At 49.0% G+C, this 19,793-nt stretch overlaps 1 protein-coding gene across 11 annotated transcripts in view; it reads left to right on the top strand.

The window, feature by feature from the left end:
* Positions 1-679: 679 nt before the first annotated feature.
* Positions 680-19,793, top strand: part of KTN1 (kinectin 1) — an 80,580-nt gene continuing 61,466 nt past the window's right edge. For all 11 annotated transcript variants that reach the window (XM_075503869.1, XM_075503877.1, XM_075503870.1 and 8 more), the window contains exon 1: positions 680-789. The gene's annotated coding sequence lies outside the window, so the exon portion shown is untranslated. The remainder of the gene's footprint in view (positions 790-19,793) is intronic.

Genomic DNA, 19,793 nt, shown 5'->3' with positions numbered 1-19,793 from the left:
TGGGTGGTCCCCGTGCGTGGGTGGGGGATCCCTGTGCGTGGAAGGTCTGGGCAGTGGGATCCCTGCGTGAGGGAGGTCTGAAGGAGGTGTGGTACCCACGCATGGGTGGGGAGATCCTTGGGGATCCCTGCGTGGGGGAGGTCCTGGGAAGGGGAGGGGGGGATCCCACGCTTGGGTGGGGTCTGGGTGGATGTACTCACATGCGTGGGAAACCTGGGTGGGAGGATCCCTGCGTGCGGGAGGTCTGGGTGGTTGATCGCTGTCCATGGGTGGGGGCTGGGTGGGGAGATCCCTGGGGATCCCTGCGTGGGGGAGCTCTGGGGGGCGACCCTCATGCACACGGGAAGGGTCTGGGTGGATATACCCACACACGTGGACACCTGGGTGGGAGGATCCCTGCGTGGGGGAGGTCCGGGCGGCCGATCCCCCCCTGCCCGGGGGTATCCCAGCGCGTGAGGCACCCGGCGGGCTCCCCAAGCCGGGGCGGGGGAATCCCCGTGCGTGGGACAGGCGGCTGGGCGGGGGGCCCCCGCGGAGGGGCATCCCCACGGGGGAGCCGTGGGCGCGGGGGGCGGCCAGGGACCCTGCGGGGCAGGGCGGCGACGGCAGCGGCGTCGCGCCTTTAACGGGCGGGGGGGCCGGCAGACGCGGCGGACGTGCGGTGCCGCCTCCTCCCGCCCTCCTTCCCTTCCTGCCCGCCAGCGCCGCGCAGGCACCGGCTCGCTGCCGCTCCGTCCCCGCTGCCCCGCTCCGCACGGCCCGGCCCGCCTCGGCCCGCCGCGCCTCACGGTGAGTCCCGCCCGGGGAGCGCCTGGCCCGGCGGCGCGGAGGGACGGGCCGGGGTCGGGGCCTGGCCCGCGGCCTGCCCGGCGAGGGGCGGCGGGCCTAGGCCTCGGCGTGGCCGGGCCGCGGGGCGCGGGCGGGCGGCGCCGGCAGGTGGGCGGCGGGGCGGGCCCCGGGGCTGCGGCCCGGCCGGCGGGTTCCGGCGCCGCGGCCCCCGCTGCCCTCCCGGGGCCGGTCTGGGGGGGGCTGAGGGCGGGGGCTGCGCCGCGGGCCCGGCGCCGGGGGGGAGAAGCCGCTCCCACCCGCGGCGGTGGGGCGGGGGGGGGTGCTCCTGCTATGGGCCTCCAGCCGCCGCGGCTTCGGGGCAGCGTAGCCCCGGGCTGGGCAGGGGGGGTCGGTGCCTCCCGAGCGCATCTCCCGGTAACCTTCCCGAAGCCAAGTTAACCGGTAAAAACGGGGAGGAAAAAAGAAAAAGATATGTGGGTCGTTTTCCGTAGGTCTGCGTCGTTACCTGCCCGCTGCCAGAGGCGCGACCCTGTGAAGGGCGGCTAAGGAAAAATTTACCTCTAAAATAGGATTTAGAAGAATTTCCTGTGGCTTTCGGCCCCCTGGATAAGGCTAGGCGTGAACCGAATGCTGCAGCGCCCGGGTGGCCTTGCAAACTTTAATGAAGCATTGCGCTTGGCCGGCGAGAATAGTCTGGCCCATTTTGTATTCCTGTAGTGGTCTTAACTGCGCACGGTAAAACATACTGCTTTTTGCCATGTTCGTAGGTTACGTTTGTCAGGGGAATTTTATTTTTTCAAATCGCCCCTGCCCTCTGGTGCGGCACCGGTATGGGTTGCGTGCAGCTGTGTTAACCCTGACGTGGGGTGCGTGTCCCCCGCCTCTCCTCACAGCTTACCCCCTTGCTGGAAGCCTTCCTCTGGTGTGCAGGCTATTGAGGAGGGGAAGAATAGTTCAGGTGGCAAAGCTACATCTTTTGTACCCAACTAATTTCAATTGATGAAGTATTTTAATTAAGTAGGTGGTTATTAAGGAGACCATAGCATCTTTTCTGTGTTGGGTAATGCCAAATGCCACTTTATAGCGATGTGCTTACACCTGTGTGTTTTAGGCTTCTCAGTTTATAACCTTTTTTTCCCAAAGGCTCTGCTGTGTATTTTGAGGTCGCTGTTAGAAAAACTCGAAGAAGATCATTTCTTGCTTTGTGGAAGTGAGTTGGGGAAGAGATGCTGAGCTGATGCTCTGCTGTAGTCCTTTTCTGTTTAAAACTCTTTTTTTTTTTTTCCCTTTAGCGTTTCCATTGCCGCCTCTGTCCAGCTACACACATGGTATTTAGTAGACATAACTGACAAGTTGTATTTAACATCTCTTTATATATGACAAGGCAGAAATCCCTTGCAGGAAAGTCTGAATTGATTGCTGCAACAGTTAAAAGGGGATTCAGTTCCCACGTTCCACCTTCTTTCACATATTTTTCCTGCCTGTGCTCTCGGTGGATGGCTAACCTCCTCCTGCTTGGTTGAGGCTGGAAACATTTCTCTGCCTCGTGGACCTCTTCCCTATAACTGCGCTGTAATTTCTGTCCACGAACAGGCTATGCAACTTGCTTTACCACATATTTTTTCTCTTGCCTCATATGCTGATGCTGCTTTCTGCATACTGTGATTAAAATAACTTTTGTATGTAACTGCAGCAGGGAAAGGTTGGGGTTTGGATAGAAACACTAATTCTCTGCTAGAGTTATTACCAAATACCTTTTTTGTTAGTTTTTTTTTCCACCCTCCCTTATCTAGCCAGTCTCAGAGATGCTTTCTGCTCTCAGAAGTAGCAGCAGCAGTAGGATATGAAGGACACAGTTAGTTTTTAATTTGCTCCTTTATCCCCTGCTGTCATCAAACTCCTGTTACAGATAACTTAGCCTGCTAACTACTTTGTTTTTGAAACCCTTTGAAGAAAAGGGAAGGACTTGCTCCAGCCTGTACAGAGCTGTGGTGTTACTCAGTTAGCCGTGTAACAGCTTTCCTTTGCATCCTCTGCTCTTACTGTTGGAGGTTAGATGGTTATGGCTCAAAAGTGTCTAATCATTGCTTGATCATGGGTACTGTAAACCCAGGCTTAACAAAATCCTTCAGAAACGGAAATTCCCCGTGAATTTCAGAGGTGATGAGTATAGATTAAATATGTTTTTGGCCAACACCCTGAAGCATAAGGACATGGGGGGAGAGGACATGTGTTTTATTTTAAGCATCAAACTTGGTTGCTCCTAATCCCTTCCCCCGCTGCTGCCAAGACACCCACCTCTCGCCGTTGACTTTGCGAGAGCTTCAGTTCCCAAGTTTAGTTCCCTGATCATACCCCCTTTACGTGCCTGACTAAACAGCGTGAATACCCCCTGTGCCGTCCTGGAGGGGTGGGGAAGAAGCAGAAGGCGGTGTGGCAGGAGGAGGGTAATTCTTCATTCCCCCTATCTGCTCCAAAAGCTGCGGCAGCAAGCGGGCCGATAAGAACCCGAAAGCAGAAGAGAGCCCCCGATCAGGTTTAGTTTCCCTGTGCGTAGCACCCATCCGTGCTGTGGGTGCCTTTTGTAACATAAGTGCTTTTAAGGCGAAACTTGCTCAGTTTATTCTTTGCCCCCATCTCCGTGGGAGAGCTGCTGAAGAGCCTCCTCCAAGTCTCGGAGCAGTTGCTGAATTTCCATCCTCACGGTGTTTATGGCTGGTTAGTAGAATTTGTTTTTGTTCTGGTGTTGCCATTTGGTTTAAATGGTTGTTTTCCCTCCCTCATGTAATTAGAGGGAGCAATCTGATCCCCTCTTGCCACTTGTTTTGATAGGTTAAACAACTCAAAGTCTCCTCCTGTTGTTCTCTTGTCAATATTCTCAGGATTTCCTTGTCAGTGAAAACCTTTTGCCTTTACCCATCAAACCCTTTTTAATATAAAGGGAATTTTATGCATCTGCGTTTAGCTCTTAAGCTTCCTGCCCTGTGTTGGCAAAACAGCAGGATTGGACTGTTTTTAAAAAATGAATATTTTTGGGGGGCCTACTCGCTGCACTAAGCTCTCAAACTTTTTGACATTCCTTGGGTGATTGTTTTAGGCTAACGAGACAGGGAATTGCTGGGCTAAATCTGTCCTAGACAAATCACTTCTTGTTAATGACTGTGCATAAACTACGGAGATGATAGATTGGAGAATTACCAGCTCATGACTCTTGGGAATCTGTTTCTCCTCTCATGGTTATACAAGATGTCCAGGCAAATAAAACACATGATGCCTTTTAAAAAAATAGTATTTATTTATGTTTTTAGAAATGTAGAAGCTTCTTCCTGTTTGCATGCCTGAACTACAGCTGGTTGCAGGAGAGAGGGTACTTCTGAGCTTTGAAAACTTTCTATTCCTTGCCAGAACGGAGCCTTGAAGGTAATTTCATACAACGTGGACTTGTTGGCGCTTTTTTCAGGCTGATGCCTGCGGTCTCTAGTTTGGGAACACATCTGTGCTTGCTGGTGTGGGCACTGCTTGAGAAACTTGGATTCCTGCTTTTTTGCCCCCACGGCAATTAATGGCGGCTGTTATTTCCAATGAGTGCAGAGCGGGAGCAGCAGCCCTCGCGTCGGTAAGCGCCGTACATTGATCTGGATTCTGCCGCTTCTTCCAGTTGAAGAATTGGTCTTTAGCTGGGGGGGGAGAAACAGAGTGGATCCAGGTGGTGCTCCGAGCAGGGAGACAGTACACAGGCATCTGCAATTCCTGCCATTCCTCTGCGAGGGTTTTTTCCGCCCCCCCATGAGAACTGAAGTAGCATCTGGGCCAGGTTCCCTGCATTTGAACTCGTCCTCTCTTGGTCGCTGCCAGTGCCTATGTGCAGGAGTGCTGCAGTCTAATTAGACTATATTAGAATGAGTAAGTGAATCTTAATAAATGAGCTTATGGGGGCACTGTCAGGTCAACTTAGACCCTAAATATAGGTACGGGGCAGGGTGCAGGCTTGGTGCAGGTGCAGTATCTATCCATACAGCAAAATTAAATGGAAATCTCCTGGGAATGCATAAATTCTGCTGCCTTGCCATCGTGTCAGCCTGGATGCTCCAGTGTCTTGGTACAAGAAATGCCCAAATCCACTCAAATATGGGTGTTCTTTAATTGAAGCTTGGTGGGGAGTTGGAAGGGGAAGTCATGACTGGAAACTGTAATAATCTGAGGTGCTAAAGAATGCAAATCTCATGATCCTTTTTAATGCTTCCCATTTAACTAAAGGTGATTTTTTTTTTTTTTTAAGTAAGTCTCTTAGATACTGTGGAAAACAGGGAAGAAGAGAAATGGTTTCTGTTGCCTGTATGCACATGCAAACTCGGGAAAGCTTCTCTGACTCTTTGTAACACAAATAAAGAATACAGTCTCCTCTTCTTGCAGCTATATGATGCAAAGAAGTAGTTTAGGAGCTTCAAGCCTTGAATTTTGCTGTGCAATGTGTGGGGGATGGGAGGGAGAGGGACAGGAACTGTAAGGTTTGTGGGTTAATCAGAAGTAAAATAGTTACTTTTACGCAGCTCTCCATGTTTTCTGCAATGTTCTTTGTTTTTTGTTAGCGCTTTGTGGCTACCCTGCTTGTCAAAATTCACAGCTCTAAATTCCTGTTGCTGAAGAGAAGTAGATGACGTTCCTTCCCCTTTTCTTCCGAGGAAGACTTATTTAGAAGAACAGTATTTTTTTTTTTTCCAAATGACACCTCATCTTTGCTTGTAGATCACTGAGGCTGCATTATAACTCGGAGAAAGTGTCTGTAAATTAGTAATGTGGGCAAGCTACTCATTTTCTTGCACTAATAATCCCTATTATAAATAGCCTTGTCCTCTGCTAGCATTAACAGCTCCCTGCTGCTGTCACTGTCTGGTGTGCAGGATTTTCAGTGGTAGTAAAGCATGGAGAGCAGCACTTCTTGCAGGTTTTTGCTCTTTCCCGTTAGGTACCCTCCCTCCTGGCTGATTCCACTGCCTGTGCTACCCTGTCTGGATCTGCTTGTAGCCGGGCAATCCTGCAAATCACTGCTCCGCTCGAGAACAGCCAGTATGTCGCTAACAGTTCCCCTGCTGCAGGAAACATCTTTAAGCCCTTTTATGCTGTAAAGTTGAGGAAATAGAGCAAAACTCCTGGTTTCCTTCAAGTTATTGTTGAATGACTAATTGAGCATCAGGGAGGGCTTTTTCCATTTCAGAAGAGGTGTGTTGGTGGTGTATTAATTGAACAGCTAACCTTCTCAGCCCGCCTGACTGGTGTCCAGCTTGCCGAGCATGTGTTGAATGACCCAGGGAAAATAAAGCTTGAGTTCAGAATTACGTAGGTGTTGAAGGCTTTTAAAGCCTGGTATATTTATGCCCGTGATTCATGGCACTTCCAGAAACAATCCAGCTCTCATCCTGCGGAGGGGAAGTACCTCAGTCCAGTGTTATCATCTTTCGTTTAGCTGTGTCACCTGCCAGAGCAATATAAACTCAGCCTGTGTTCTTTTGGGCTCCTTACTCTTTTGCTTCCAAATTCCACCCTGCAAATGTTTCTTGTAGAAGAAATGCTGGCTTAATGCTGCTTTACACTCTCCCATATGGACTGAAAATGGTAAGCATGGTATTTTATTTCAGGGATGTGACAAATTTTAGTACATCTCATTCCTGTCTGCAATGTGAGAAGGTGTCTTTTGTCTGCCTGCAACCGCACAGGAAGGAAGTTGTTGAGTCCAGGAGATAAAAGTGCTATCTCCTCCTCTGCTTGGGGGCAAGCAGCCTGCTCCTCCAGCCTGCTCCTCGGCTCGGCGGTGTTCTGCTCCTGTCCTGCTTGTAGTAGGGCGGAGGGGAAAATTTTCATGGGAAAATGTGAGTGGACTCGTGAGCTATTTGCAAGTGCGTAGCTGTCAAGGAAGATGATGACTAAGCTATTGCACAAGGTGCAGCTCTTCAGGGAACACGCAAGGATTGGACCGGATTGTGACTGACTGATAAGAGAGCCTATAATATCAGTCAGCTGATAATTTTATTACTACTGGTTTAATCTGACCACTGGCTACGATTTTTTTTTTTTCCTCAGCCTATTTGCTGTGGGAAAGTCCATACTCAGTGAGTCCAAAGAAAAAAAGCCCAATTTATTGGAGGAAGTGAATGGTTCCTGAGCCTCTGGTGGGGAGTGCTGTGTGGCAGGAGTGTTTAAAGCCGATGACTTGCATTTGGCTCGTGTGGATGTCTCTCTGCCAGGCGCCCGCCCTCTCCCCTGCGCCGCTACCGGGCTATCGCACAGCGTTGTCCACCTGCCCTGGTGCGCAGGCAGGATGGAGAGTGCTTACCTTCCCACTTAACAGAAGGGAAAGTTGAGGCCAGGTGCCTGCAGTTGAAGATGCCAAGAGATCACCGGCAGACCAGCTGCTGATGCCGTTCTCTTGGTCCCATTTGTGACCTGGCCCCCAGGGCAAGCTGCCCTGGCTTTGCTGGGCTGGCAGTTAGCTGGTGGGTGAGTGGGAAACTGCTCTTCTGTGGCGACCGAGGCTGTTCCCACGTGCGTCTTCCTTTCAGGGTCTCTGCTGTGGTGTGGGTGAGAGGCCAAGCGTGGTCCCAGAAAGGGATGTTTCTTCCTGCCTCCCAAACTGGTTTGAAAGGCTGCCATGATGATTAGCGCTGCTTTGTCCGCTAAGTCATTGCTTATGTTGCGTGGGGACATCCCAGCTTGGCTTTCATGTAGGCATTGCCTTTTTCTTAAGGCTATGCTGTGCATGGACCTAAAAACAGGTACGTGAAACCAGTTGCAGCATCTCTTCTGCCCCTCTCCGATTCAGCTCCAGGTGTACCCAAGAGCAGCTCCGTGGCTACAGCAGATCATACCCAACGGATCTTTCACAGGGCATTTTCAAATCTGGGAAGTGATCCGAGTTTAGCGGTGCTGTGCCAGGAAGGGCCCTTCCCCTGGGGCTAGGTGGGGACTTTTCTGCCTCTAACTTGCTGTTCTCTGGCATGTCCTTCTCTTGGACCAGGCAGTGTCTGCAGTTCTCAGTGGGGTGTGGTGCTGGGAAGCTGGCAGAAAATGGAGTTCATGGGTGAATGCTATATCCCATGTCACACCTACTGACCTTTGCTTGTGTAAATACCTGTCGGCAGCATGTGTGGCTTCAGCTGTGATGGACTGATAGAAGACTGTGCTGCTTTTTTCTCTTTGTGCTGCCTTGTTTTGTATTTACAGCAGTGGTGGTGGAGGTCCGTCAGAGCTTCACTTCTCCAAGTTCAAACTCTGACCAAGGAGGAGCTAATGTTTGCCCTAACGTTTGCTGAGAAGGTGTCCTCGCCAAGCCCGTCCTAGCGTGGACAATGAGAAGCATTGTCCAGAAGAGCGGCAGAAGTAGCATCTCAAAACCTTGGAAACCACCAAGCTGCAGGGAGGATTTATGGAGGTTGTGTTAGGATTTTACTGGGTTCCCTGGGCTTTCCCACGGCGGCTCAATGGGGATACTGACAGTTCTCCCTTGTTACCTTCACCTAAGGTCACTTCCATATCTACAGCCCGTGTTACACTACCGCTAGGATTGGGTTGCGTGCTAAATTTAGTAAACCTCTTTACAGCTTAGTGTGCGCGTGTGTATGTAAAACCAGATTCTTTTAAAGTAGCTTTTAATGGGTTAGAGCCTAGTTCAAGATGGACAACAAAGCTAGGCTTTCTGTGCACAGGTGGCAGTACACCAGGCCAGTGGTGGGAGGAACAGGTACGCTTCTCCGCCTCAGTGTACTTCAACACATGGATTCGGCGAGGTGTGGAGCGCTGTGGGAGGGAGGGTTGCTGGGGCACAATTATGGCTTGCGTAAGGTGGTCTGCAGTCTGAGGAGGAGGCGTGTGAAAAGTGCTAGCGGAGGGGTTGGGTTTCAGAAGTTTTAAAGCCTTGTGAAAATTCTTGATCAGGTATTTCCATTACTAGTCTGCCTTTTCAGCTCTGCACCCTCTATCTCCCCGTTTCTACCTCTTTTTCATGCTCTTTGTGTGCTGAAAGAAGAATTTCTTGGCTTCAGGTCTGGTGTATGTATTTCTAAGTAGATTTCTTAATCCCCGCTCCCCATTACAGGCTACTGGAGTAATACGTTGAGGTGTAACCGAAGTTGGAGGCAAGTAAGTTTAGACCTGTGTGGTTGCAGTGAAGTGTTTGTTCAATCTTCGCCTGCCAAAGGAGGAGCAGATTGTGGGACAGCAAAGCAAGGGGAGTGAGAACCCAGAGAAGCATGAGAGGAATGACCTCAATTACTCTGCATTTCTGTTGCTGAGCATTTTTAGGCCTTTTTAACAACCTGGCATGTTCTCGAGTTCAGATCAGTACTGTGCTGATCAGTAAAGCTGAGTGCATTGTGGCGGGTGTGCATGCACGTGTTATGAGGCCATTTTTGGGGGAGAACTGTGGGATGTTGGGCTATTGACTTGAACTCAAAATTCTGAAAACAGTGAAATGCATATTTGAAGTCACTTTTGGAAACTCTTACAAGCTTGGTCCTTATGGTCACAAGGGGAGAAGACCAGGAAACCCTTGGAGATGCACTTTTGAACACATCTTTTGGGGGCTTCTTGTGTGTTGTCGTCCGGCTCCCAACATTATGCTGTATCTGGGGTTACAGAGTGAGCTGGATTATGGAACTGGGACCAGTATGGCTAAGGGGTATTGCAGGGTCTGCTGGGCTGCTGCTGCTCAGAGAAGCATCAGTGAGCCTCAGCATGGCTCCCCTGGGGAATCAACAGCCACATGAAGAAGGTGATAAAAGAAAGCTCCTTCACCACATGGCCCAGGTGTAATTCAAGTGTGTTAAGCAAGTCTGTGGAGGAGCTGGAGCCTTTTCCCTGGTGCTGGAGGGGAGCTTAGTCTCCTACTCTGGGTGTTTAAGACAAGATGCAAATATTGCCGTGGAGTCTGCTGAAATAATGCAGTGGTTCCTGAGTGCATGTGACCTTCTTAAGCTGCCTGCCCAGATCCTAAAGGGTCCATGCGCTGAGATGACACCTAACTGTGTATCATTTCTGTAGGTGTGAGTACCTTCAGCAGACTGTTAAATGAAGTAGAGAGATGTTAACAAGGTGAAAAGAAACCTTATGGAGAAGAATGTGCGGTGCTACCACACGTTTAGGAGCGCATACCCTGGGTGTGGAAGTTGAAAGGATGGTATCTTGGTGGAGTTATAGCCAGTGAGCTCCCTGTCGTAGCGCAGGAGGTGTTTTGGATAGATGATGAGGTGAGCTCTTAGCCCGTTTATCGAGGGCAGCACTACACGCAGTGTTTTGAAGGAGAGCAGAGAGGGACCTTAACACTTCACCTTTCTCAGTAGGGAAACGACAACAGTTCAGCAGCAATTTCTTAAACTTCATGTTGTGCTTTTAAATTGAGTTAAAAGTTCCAGCTCATAATGCAGTTTATACTTTGAAATACGCTGGGGTAACTTGTACGGTGCCAATGCTGTAGGGATTGCTTCTAAAGCCTCTTTGTTCCTTAACAATTTTGAAACTTTATTTCAAGAGCGTCAACAGCACTCTGTTCTACAGCATAAGGGATCTGGCTTGGATATAGAAGTGCTATCTTTATGCCTGTATGATAACATACTTTAGGGTAAATGTTGAAGGACAGCTTTGCTATGGAGCAGTCTAACTCGTATCATAGAATGGTTTGGGTTGGAAGGGACCTTTAAAGGTCATCTAGTCCAACCCCCCTGCAGTGAGCAGGGACATCTTCAACCAGACCAGGTGGCTCAGAGCCCCGTCCAGCCGGACCTGGAATGTTTCCAGGGATGGGACATCTACCACCTCTCTGGGCAACCTGGGCCAGTGCCTCACCACCCTCAGCGTAAAAAATGTCTTCCTTATATCTAGTCTGAATCTACCATCTTTTAGTTAAAATCATTACCCCTTGTCTTATTGCAACGGGCCCTGCTGAAGTCTGTCCCCATCTTTCTTATCAGCCCCCTTTAAGTACTGGAAGGCTGCAATAAGGTCTCCCCAGAGCCTTCTCTTCTCCAGGCTGAACAACCCCAACTCTCTCAGCCTGTCCTTACAGCAGAGGTGTTCCAGCCCTCTGACCATTTTTGTGGCCTCTTCTGGACCTGCTCCAACAGCTCCATGTCCTTCTTGTGCTGAGGACCCCAGAGCTGGATGCAGTACTGCAGGTGGGGTCTCACCAGAGCAGAGTAGAGGAGCAGAACCCCCTCCCTTGACCTGCTGGCCACGTTGCTTTGGATGCAGCCCAGGAGATGGTTGGCTTTCTGGGTTGTGAGTGCATGTTGTTGGCTCATGTCCAGCTTTTCATCCACCAATACCCCTAAGTCTGTCTCTGCAGGGCTACTCTCCATCCCTTCATCCCCCAGCCTGTATTGAAACTGGGGATTGCCCTGACCCAGGTGCAGGACCTTGCCCTTGGCCTTGTTGAACCTCATGAGGTTCACATGGGCCCACTTCTCAACCTTGTCCAGGTCCCTCTGGGTGGCATCCTGTCCCTCAGGCTTGTCAACCACACCACTCAGCTTGGTGTTGTCTGCAAACTTGCTGAGGGTGCACTCAATCCCACTGTCTGTGTCATTGATGAAGATATTAAACAGTATTGGTCCCAGTATGGACCCCTGAGAGATACCACTTGTCACCGATCTCCATCTGGACATTGAGCCGTTGACCACTACCCTCTGGATGCGACCATCCAACCAATTCCTCATCCACCAAATAGTCCACCCATCAAATCCATATCTCTCCAACTTAGAAGGATGTTGTGGGGGACCGTGTCAAAGGCCTTACAGAAATCCAGACAGACGACATCCGTAGTTCTTCCCTTGTCCACTGATGTAGTCACTCCATCATAGGTGGCCACTAGGTTGGTCAGAGAGGACTTGCCCTTGGTGAAGCTGTGCTGGCTGTCTCGAATCACCTCCCTGTCCTCCATGTGTCTTAGCACATGGATACTCCCTTCTATTACATGATCTTCCCAGGCACAGAGATGAGGCTGACAGGTTGGTAGTTCGAGGGTCCTCCTTTCTACCCTGTTTAAAAATTGGTGCAATGTTTCCCTTTTTCCAGTCACCAGGGACTTCACCTGACTGCCATGACTCTTCAAATATCATGGAGAGTGGCTTGGCAGTTACATCAGCCAATTCCCTCGGGACTCTGGGATGCATCTCGTCAGATCCCATAGACTTATGTATCTTCAAGTTCCTCATGTAGTCATGAACCTGATCTTCTCTTACAGTGGAAGGACTTTTCTCCCCCAGTCCCTGCCTTGCAGTCCATCCACTCGAGAGGTGTGGGAAGAGAGGTTGCCAGTAAAACCTGAGGCAAAGAAGTTGTTGAGTACCTCAGCCTTCTCCTCGTCCATTGTTCCCAGTTTGCCAGTCTTGCTCATCAGGGGGTAACGCTTTCTTTGACCTTCCTTTTCTGGCTGACATACCTGCAGAAGCCCTTCTTATTCTTTGCATCCCTTGCCAAGTTCAGCTTCAGCTGCGCCTTGGCCTTCCTGAGCCCATCCCTACACAACCATGTGCCTATGCTCTTCCCAGGATACCTGTCCCTGTTTCCACTGCCTGTGCATTTCCGTCTTGCCCTTTAGTTAGACCAGCAGGTCTCCACTCATCCATGCTGATCTCTTGCCTTCCTTTCCTGATTTCTTACACCTGGGGATCGAGAGCTCTTGCCCTCTGTAGAAAGTGTCCTTAAAGATCTGCCAGCTCTGTTCTGCTCCCTTGTCTCTGAGGGCAGTTTCCCAGGGGGTCCTATTGACTAACTCCTTGAAGAGCTGGAAGTTTGCTTTCCTAAAATTCAGGGTCCTGACTTTACTCTTTGCCTGACCCATATCCCTACAGACTGCGAACTCCACCAGTGCATGATCACTGCAGCCCAGGCTGCCTCCAGTCTTGACGTCACCGATTAGCTCACTCGCATTGGTGACCAACAGCTCCGGTATCGCATCCCCTCTGGTAGGGCTGTCTATTACCTGGTTTAAGCAGTTATCTTCAATGCATTCCAGGAGTCTCCTGGATTGCCTACAGCTCACTGTGCTACTTTTCCAGCAGATGTCAGGGTGGTTGAAGTCCCCCAGCAGGACGAGAGCCTGTGAGTGTGATGGCTCCTGTAGCTGGAGTAAGAAGGCTTCATCAATAGGCTCCCCTTGATCAGGAAGCCTGTAGTAGACACCACCCACAAGGTTCCCTTTGTTGCCTCAGTCTCTGATTCTTACCCATAAGCTTTCAACTGGTTCATGGCTATTCTTCAGAGACAGTTCTTCACACTCCATCCAACTCTTGATGTAGAGGGCAATGCCTCTGCCCCTCTTTCCTTCCCTGTCCCTTCTGAACAGCCTATAGCCATTGATAGCTGCATTCCAGTTATGGGATTTGTCCCACCAAGTTTCAGTAATGGCAACTAGATCGTAGCTTTCTAGCAGCATGGTGGCTTCCAACTCCTCCTGTTTGTTGCCCATGCTATGTGTGTTGGTGTAGAGGCACTTCAGCTGGGCTGTGGACTGTGTCACCTTCCATATCTGCTGTGGAAGTCTTGGTGATGGGAGTCTGTTCAGCCTTCAGCTGGTGCAAGTTTGTGCTGGAGCAGAAAGTCAAAATATCAGTGTTGTAGGAAGCCCGTCATCATCAGAAGCTTCTGTGGTCCACATTCAGTCCTGAATGTTCCGCTACACGTTCCCTGTGTTGAAAGGGTTTTGTAAATACAGCATGAACAATGTTTTCATCTGGCAAATTATTTTAAATTTAATGCACAGTTGCAATAAAATCCAACCCTCTTTTGCAGGTGTCATTCCTAATGTGACTATGGATTAAAACTCACTGATTGCTACTAGCAAAAGAGTGGTAGATGCCTCTTGTTATCAGTTAAAACATGTCCTAGGGCTCTGGTTCACCTCTAGCTAAGTGGCAGGAGTGGTGAGTAGGAGTCTGCTGCTGTATGGCCAGGTGAAATAAAATACGGCACCTATGCTGTATTCGGAGGCTGTACATTCACTGTTGCAGCATTGAGCACCTCGTTGGATTGACGATTGAGAGCATTTTTCCGACTTGCAGTCAAAATACATTCGTGGCCCGTTACTACCCGTTTGTTCCTACACCAGCGTTGTCCTCTGGCTTGAACCCCACCCTGCAAGGCAGGAGCTGCAGGAAGCCCATCTGTTGGGTATGGCCCCTCTTCACTTGGGGGTAGTTCAGAGCAGCGTAGCTGTACGTGCACAAGGGGGAAGCAAGAGTAGCAAGTAATGCCTGCTCAAGCCTGGCTGTTCGGATTTTCTGATGTTTTTGTGTCTTTCTGAACCACGACTGTGGTATACAGAATTAAAAGCAAAAATAGGCACGCTGATGCAGTGCTTACCCAGCTGTGCAGGCTGAGGAGGAGGCAATTCCAGCCTGGGTAGGCTCGTAGTACTCGTACTTCCTAAGTCCTAGCTTGGTAGTTGTGCTGTGCATGTTGATGATAACTCTATGATGCCTCTGTCAACGGACAGGAACTTTGACTTCTATATGTTGAGTCTGCATTCCTCCTATTGTCTAGCCTAAACTAAAGTTGCCCTTTTAAAATCTCAGGGTTGAGAACTAACTGCATACACCCAAGTTTTAAACTCTTGGCATATTTGAAAATTCATTATCACTCTGAACTTTGGTTGTTTAACTGATGGATACTTTTTGCCATGTTGGTTTTTTTTTTCATTATACTATATGTGGTGGCAAGGGAGAAAAATCTTGCCTGTTGATTTCATCTCCCTTTCTAGCTGAAGAATTAGCAAGACTTAGCCTGATAATGGGGTACAGCAATCTTGTTTCAAATGCTGCTTTCTGATGCACTCATTTAGCTAGGTCTGTGTCACATTTACAGTAATTTTGATGCAGCAATCGCACTTTCTTTCCCTTCAGAGAAAACTGAAATAGCTCAGCTGCTTAGACATAATGTGTGCAGTAGATATCTTAAAACTTCAGGTAGTTAGAAGAAACCACATGAAAGCATCTAGATCTGATAAGATTCACAATCACTGAAAAGTTTTGATTTCCTTCTATGAGTTAACAACTCTCCTTCAACTTGCAGCCTGTTTCCAAGGCAGGTCAATCTCATTTTCCTCTAGGAATTCAAATAGATGAGAGCATCCGTCTGCTGTCAGCTTCTCCTTTTGTCCATTGCTGTTTAACAATAGGATTGTTGAGTCACCGAGAGGTTAACGAAGCACTTTTTTTTTTTTTTTTTTGTCAGTGGTCCAATCTCTTTGTATAGTTGTGTCCAACAGCACACTGAACAGAAATAATGGGAAAATCTTGTTGGTGGAATGACCGGGGTTGTCATTTTGCAATACTAGGGTAAAGACCTGCTTAAGCTTCAGGCTTCTAACTGCGTATGCGGTGGCTGATTACAAATCCCTCGGCAAGAACATTAAATATTAGTTTCTGTGTATCTTTTGCATTTAACAGTGTTGGAGCTGGGAGATATGAACTATTACAGTTGGTTCAGCAGTAGCTGCCCATTTAGTATTTAAAATGCTTCTGTTACAATGAGTCTTTTGGGGTTTGGCGTTAGGAAAAGGGTGAATTGGAGCCCTTAATTATGGAGCGTGGGAACAATTGCAGCCGGACAGACAGGCAGCGGTCCAGCTCCTCTCTTACTGAGCGAGCAATGCTTTTGTGCCGTGCCATCCCACTGCACAAATGACCGTAGCAAGGCTGTTGCTAGATTGATTGGTTTTGATCTCTTTTAGGAAGGGGTTTGAAAGCTCTTAATTTTGAGTTTGTCACAGTAGTCCTTCAGGCTTCTGCCCTGTTGCTCTGAGCAAATCTGTAACTGTGGCTGCCCCAAAGAGCTTCCTATGAAGGCAGCTGGTGGGGGGAGAGCGGGATTAAAAACCAGTTTTTAAATCCAGTTGTATCGGGACATCTGTGGCTTGGCTTGCGTAGGTGTCGTGGCAAAACGATTGCAAGGAAAGCTTTGAAGGCACAGCGTTTTGCTGGCAGCCCAGCCCCTTTGCATGTGCAGGGGATGGAGAGCTTTGAGGAGTTTGGGGGAATTAAGCTTGGGAAGGTGCGGGACGGGGTTGTGCTCTGCGGCGCGTGGGTGAGCTGTGACTTGCCAGGTGCCACCCGGGGCAGGGATAGACTTCTCTTCCCCGATCTCTTACCAGCCCGTGGGTGAGCACATCCCTTGCTCGGCAGAGCTGGGCGGCAGTGGGACTTGCGGGAGTGCCCGCAAAAAACCTCTCACCTTTTCCCTCCGGAGCACCTCTCCAGGCTGGGTTTCTCCTACGGTTTGAGTCAAAGTGCACCTGATATCTCTGAGACATTGGCTGTTTGCCCCAGCTGTGCCTCCTTTCCAGGCGTGTCGTTAGGCGAAGACATCGTCAGCCGATGCACAAACCGCACTCGCACTGTGGTGCGCTGTGCTTCCAACAGAGCTCGTGCTGGGAAATGGAAGATACAGAACTCCTCTCGGGAGCACAACTCCACTTCTTTTTTTTTTTTTTTTTTTTTTTTTTTCCCCATCCTGGGAGCTGCCAAGCCTTCACGGTGGCTGGCATACGTATGGCAGTGCCTTCTCCTGTTGGGAATGTTAAAAATACCTGCTACAATTTTCCCTTTCCACCTACCAAAATATATTAATGTGCTGCTGCTTTGGTTAGTCATTTCCTCTTCCTTTGTTCCTTTCGCAATAGGGTGAAGGACTGCGGGCGCATACTTCCGTAAAATCTTGTATGGTTGAGAAGTCTGAAGCTAAATAGATTCTCCTGGGTGAATACCTGTCTGTTGGCAGAAGGCTTCTGTTCTCATCTGTTAAATACACATTTAAAAATAAGTCTGGATAAAGTAACTTCTATGGTGTTCATACTAAGAATATCTTTGCTGCCCGATTTATATTTGTAGGGGAAGAATTCTAATATGAACAAGGTTAATACTCATGATAGGAGTTTAATATATTCCTGCAGAAAAACTTAAGTGATACATTGCTATAGGAAAATTTCCAAATTCTCTCATTTGTTTTCAGACTTCTTGTCTTCCTCCTGTGCCATTACCTCTATGCACATGTGCTCCCCCCTCCCCGAGTTCCTGCGAGACCTTGTTCAACGTGGGTGGAAACTTGGTGAAAGCACCGGCGTGACAGTGTCAGGCTGTACATGGCTGTACGTGGCTCAGTTGTGGGACAGCTTTGGCAGTTTCCGTGCCATTGGGGTGTAGAGGTACAAAGGTTAATAAATTCAGCTATGTGGACCTGCTTAAACCTTGCTCTGAGTGACTTGCTAACCCTTCAAGGCTGGATATTTTTTTGCTTCTCCATTGCTGCTGCTGTTTTGAGAAATTTGGAGAAAAGCTTTAGCACCAGGCGGTCTGGAGAGCCACAGAACAAGTGGTAGGCTTAAAACTTTCTTGTGTGGCTGGAGAAATTCAAGCGAGTAGGCTAAAATATTGTCTGACCAATATGGTTAGGGGGCAAAGTTGAGTAGAAATTTGGAGAATCGAGCAGTAAATTAAGACAGACCTTTTTGTAGGTACGTGCAAACTTCAGAAATACGTCCCCTAAACAAAAAGCCATCCTCGTTAGCAATGTCATGGTTTTCCTGTCGTTCTGGCACTGAGGACACCTGCTTTGCCCTGGATTCGAAGTGAAGGACGGCTTGTGCCTGCCTGGGGAGGTGAGGCACGGGCAGCGGTGCTGCTCCTGCCAGGCAGCCTGAGGAAAACCAGCGTTGGTGGGGCTGTGCGAGGCTCGCAGGGAGGTCGTTACCTCTTCTGGGATGCATAGGCAGATAATACACTTGGGTCTTTGCCTTGACTATTTGCAGCTCTTGTATATAAAAACCTGGGTTGGTTTTTTTTTTTTTTGTTTTTAATGATCACTAGCCTCCCAGTACTCGGATGCCATTCATACTTTCACAGCAATATAAGGCAAAAAAAAAAGCTGGACCGAAGGCCTTTTCATCCTTTGTTTCTGTCTCCTCTTACTTTACATTTATTTTTTTAAAACCTAAACAAGACTACATAATACAGGAATGTATATTTAGATAGTTATATTTACTATATACACTGGGAAAGGGAAAAGATTTCGTTCCAGCTGTTTTTTCTTTGCACATTGCTGTGAAAGTATGAGAGGAATCTGAGTACCGAGAAGCTACTGCTTGTACCTGCTTTCCTCTATCCTTCCATGCTTGCAGAGACTGAATTGGATGTGGAGAGATGAAAAGGCTGTAGCAGCCTGAAATTTCTCAAGAGTTGATCTTCAAATTTTTTTACTTGGAATTTGAGGCTCTTGTTTGTGACCAGAGGGAGGGGTCAACTGTGTAATTGCTGTGGGTGCTGTAGAGCTTGTTATAATCAAGTTACAGTAATAGAAGTTATGGTAATAGAGCATGGAAAGGATAGGTGGAGAAGTCTCAGAATAAATATACTTATGCTAGTGCCACTTATTCCTGTGTCAGAAAAGGATTAAGCTGTGTTGGAGTAAGATAGGCTGATACCCTCACAGCTGAGACCCCTCACCTGCCTTGTTTTGGCAGAGCCAGCTTTGGAATGACGATGCATATGGTTATGTCAGCAGATGGAGCAGGGGGTAAGATGGGTGACGAGCAGCTTTGTGACCACAGCCAAAGGACGTGCAAACAGTTGTGCTGGTAACGCAAAAACCCTGTGCCCTAGGAAAGGGTGCCGTGCTAGCTGAAAGAGCCCTGGCAAAACCCTGAGCGAACCCAGACGGGCTGTGCAGCGCTCGGCATTGGAGCCGTCGTATCGTATCTGCCCCCGGTTTCGGGGGACGATAGCTGTGCTCTGAGGCTTTCTATGCATCCAAGGTGAAGATTATACTGTGAATATATATTTATACGATAGACCACAACAGATGTCAAAAGGCCTTTGTTGAGGTGCATAGTGGCTTTAAACTTGTGTAAATGGCTTTTGTGTGCGGTAAACCCGAGCTGCTATGGACTGTCATATCGACTTGGCTTGTACAAACCCCTGCTAACTTTCCAGACAGCTAATCAGAATAACAAAACAGGCATGGCCTGATGCTTCCCTCCTGTCCAGGTGCTGGGCACGAACAGATTTCAGGTGTGGTTGTGTGTGTTTAATGCTTCTGCCTGGCTGACCCAAGAGTCCTGGCTTAAATCCGCATGCGGTTCCTGCTGCTGGGCAGGTTTGTGTTGCGGGAGACCCCTTGATACTCAAGAACTACATGACGTGCAGAACTGCCGCTCAGACTGGTAATCTAAACTCAGCTTTGGCCATTAATCTGCTAGCTTTGTCTCTTATTTTTAGTATGTAATCCTGCCTGTATGGCCTTGGCAAAACCCCAAGTTCTAGCATTGCCTGCAAAGCCAGAACTAACGAGTTAATCGATGTTGGGTTTATTGCAATGTATTATTACACCTTGAGCAAACCTGGGAAAGCCATCCATTGCAAGGCAGCTGGGCGACGCTGCGGTGAGAACAGGGAAGGTTGTTTTTAATCAAGTCTGTATGTTGAGGCTATTAGAAATGTAAACTTAATTCTTTCCTAAAACGTGGCTAAAAGGTGCAGCTGCCTTGCTGGCTGGGTTTGTTGGCTCTATCCGGCAGCTTTGGAGGAGAAGTGAGACTTGGCTGCGGCCCGGCTTGCAGAGGCACTGCCTCTCCGCGGCTGTACTGACATCTTCCCTTGCCTTAACATCAGCGGAATTGTTCATGCTGGCGCGTTCGTATGGCTACTTGTGCAGCCTTTTTTGCGGTTGAGCTGTGCCTTCTGGTGTAACGCACGCGGTGGGAAGTAACAGATGTAACGGGGGATCTTCTGGCTCTCCGGAGCCGCTGTGTGAGCGAGCGAGTGACCTTGGCTGCTATCGCTGCCCGCTTGGGAGGCGAGCAAAACCGCAAGCTGAGAAAATCGGCGTCTTGTGTTCAACCTTTAGTTTAGATTTTGCTGCTCTTTAGTCCTTGGTGAGAGCCTGTCAGAAAATGCAGGGAGTGTTTTTGCCTTCATATTTTGAGGAGTATCATTTCCCAGTTCCCAGTGAGTGTCGACTGAAGA

This window comes from Mycteria americana, chromosome 5, assembly GCF_035582795.1.
Source record: "Mycteria americana isolate JAX WOST 10 ecotype Jacksonville Zoo and Gardens chromosome 5, USCA_MyAme_1.0, whole genome shotgun sequence".
Taxonomy (NCBI): Eukaryota; Metazoa; Chordata; class Aves; order Ciconiiformes; family Ciconiidae; genus Mycteria; species Mycteria americana.
Note: the sequence above shows the minus strand (reverse complement) of the source record. Positions and strands in the feature narration are given on the sequence as shown.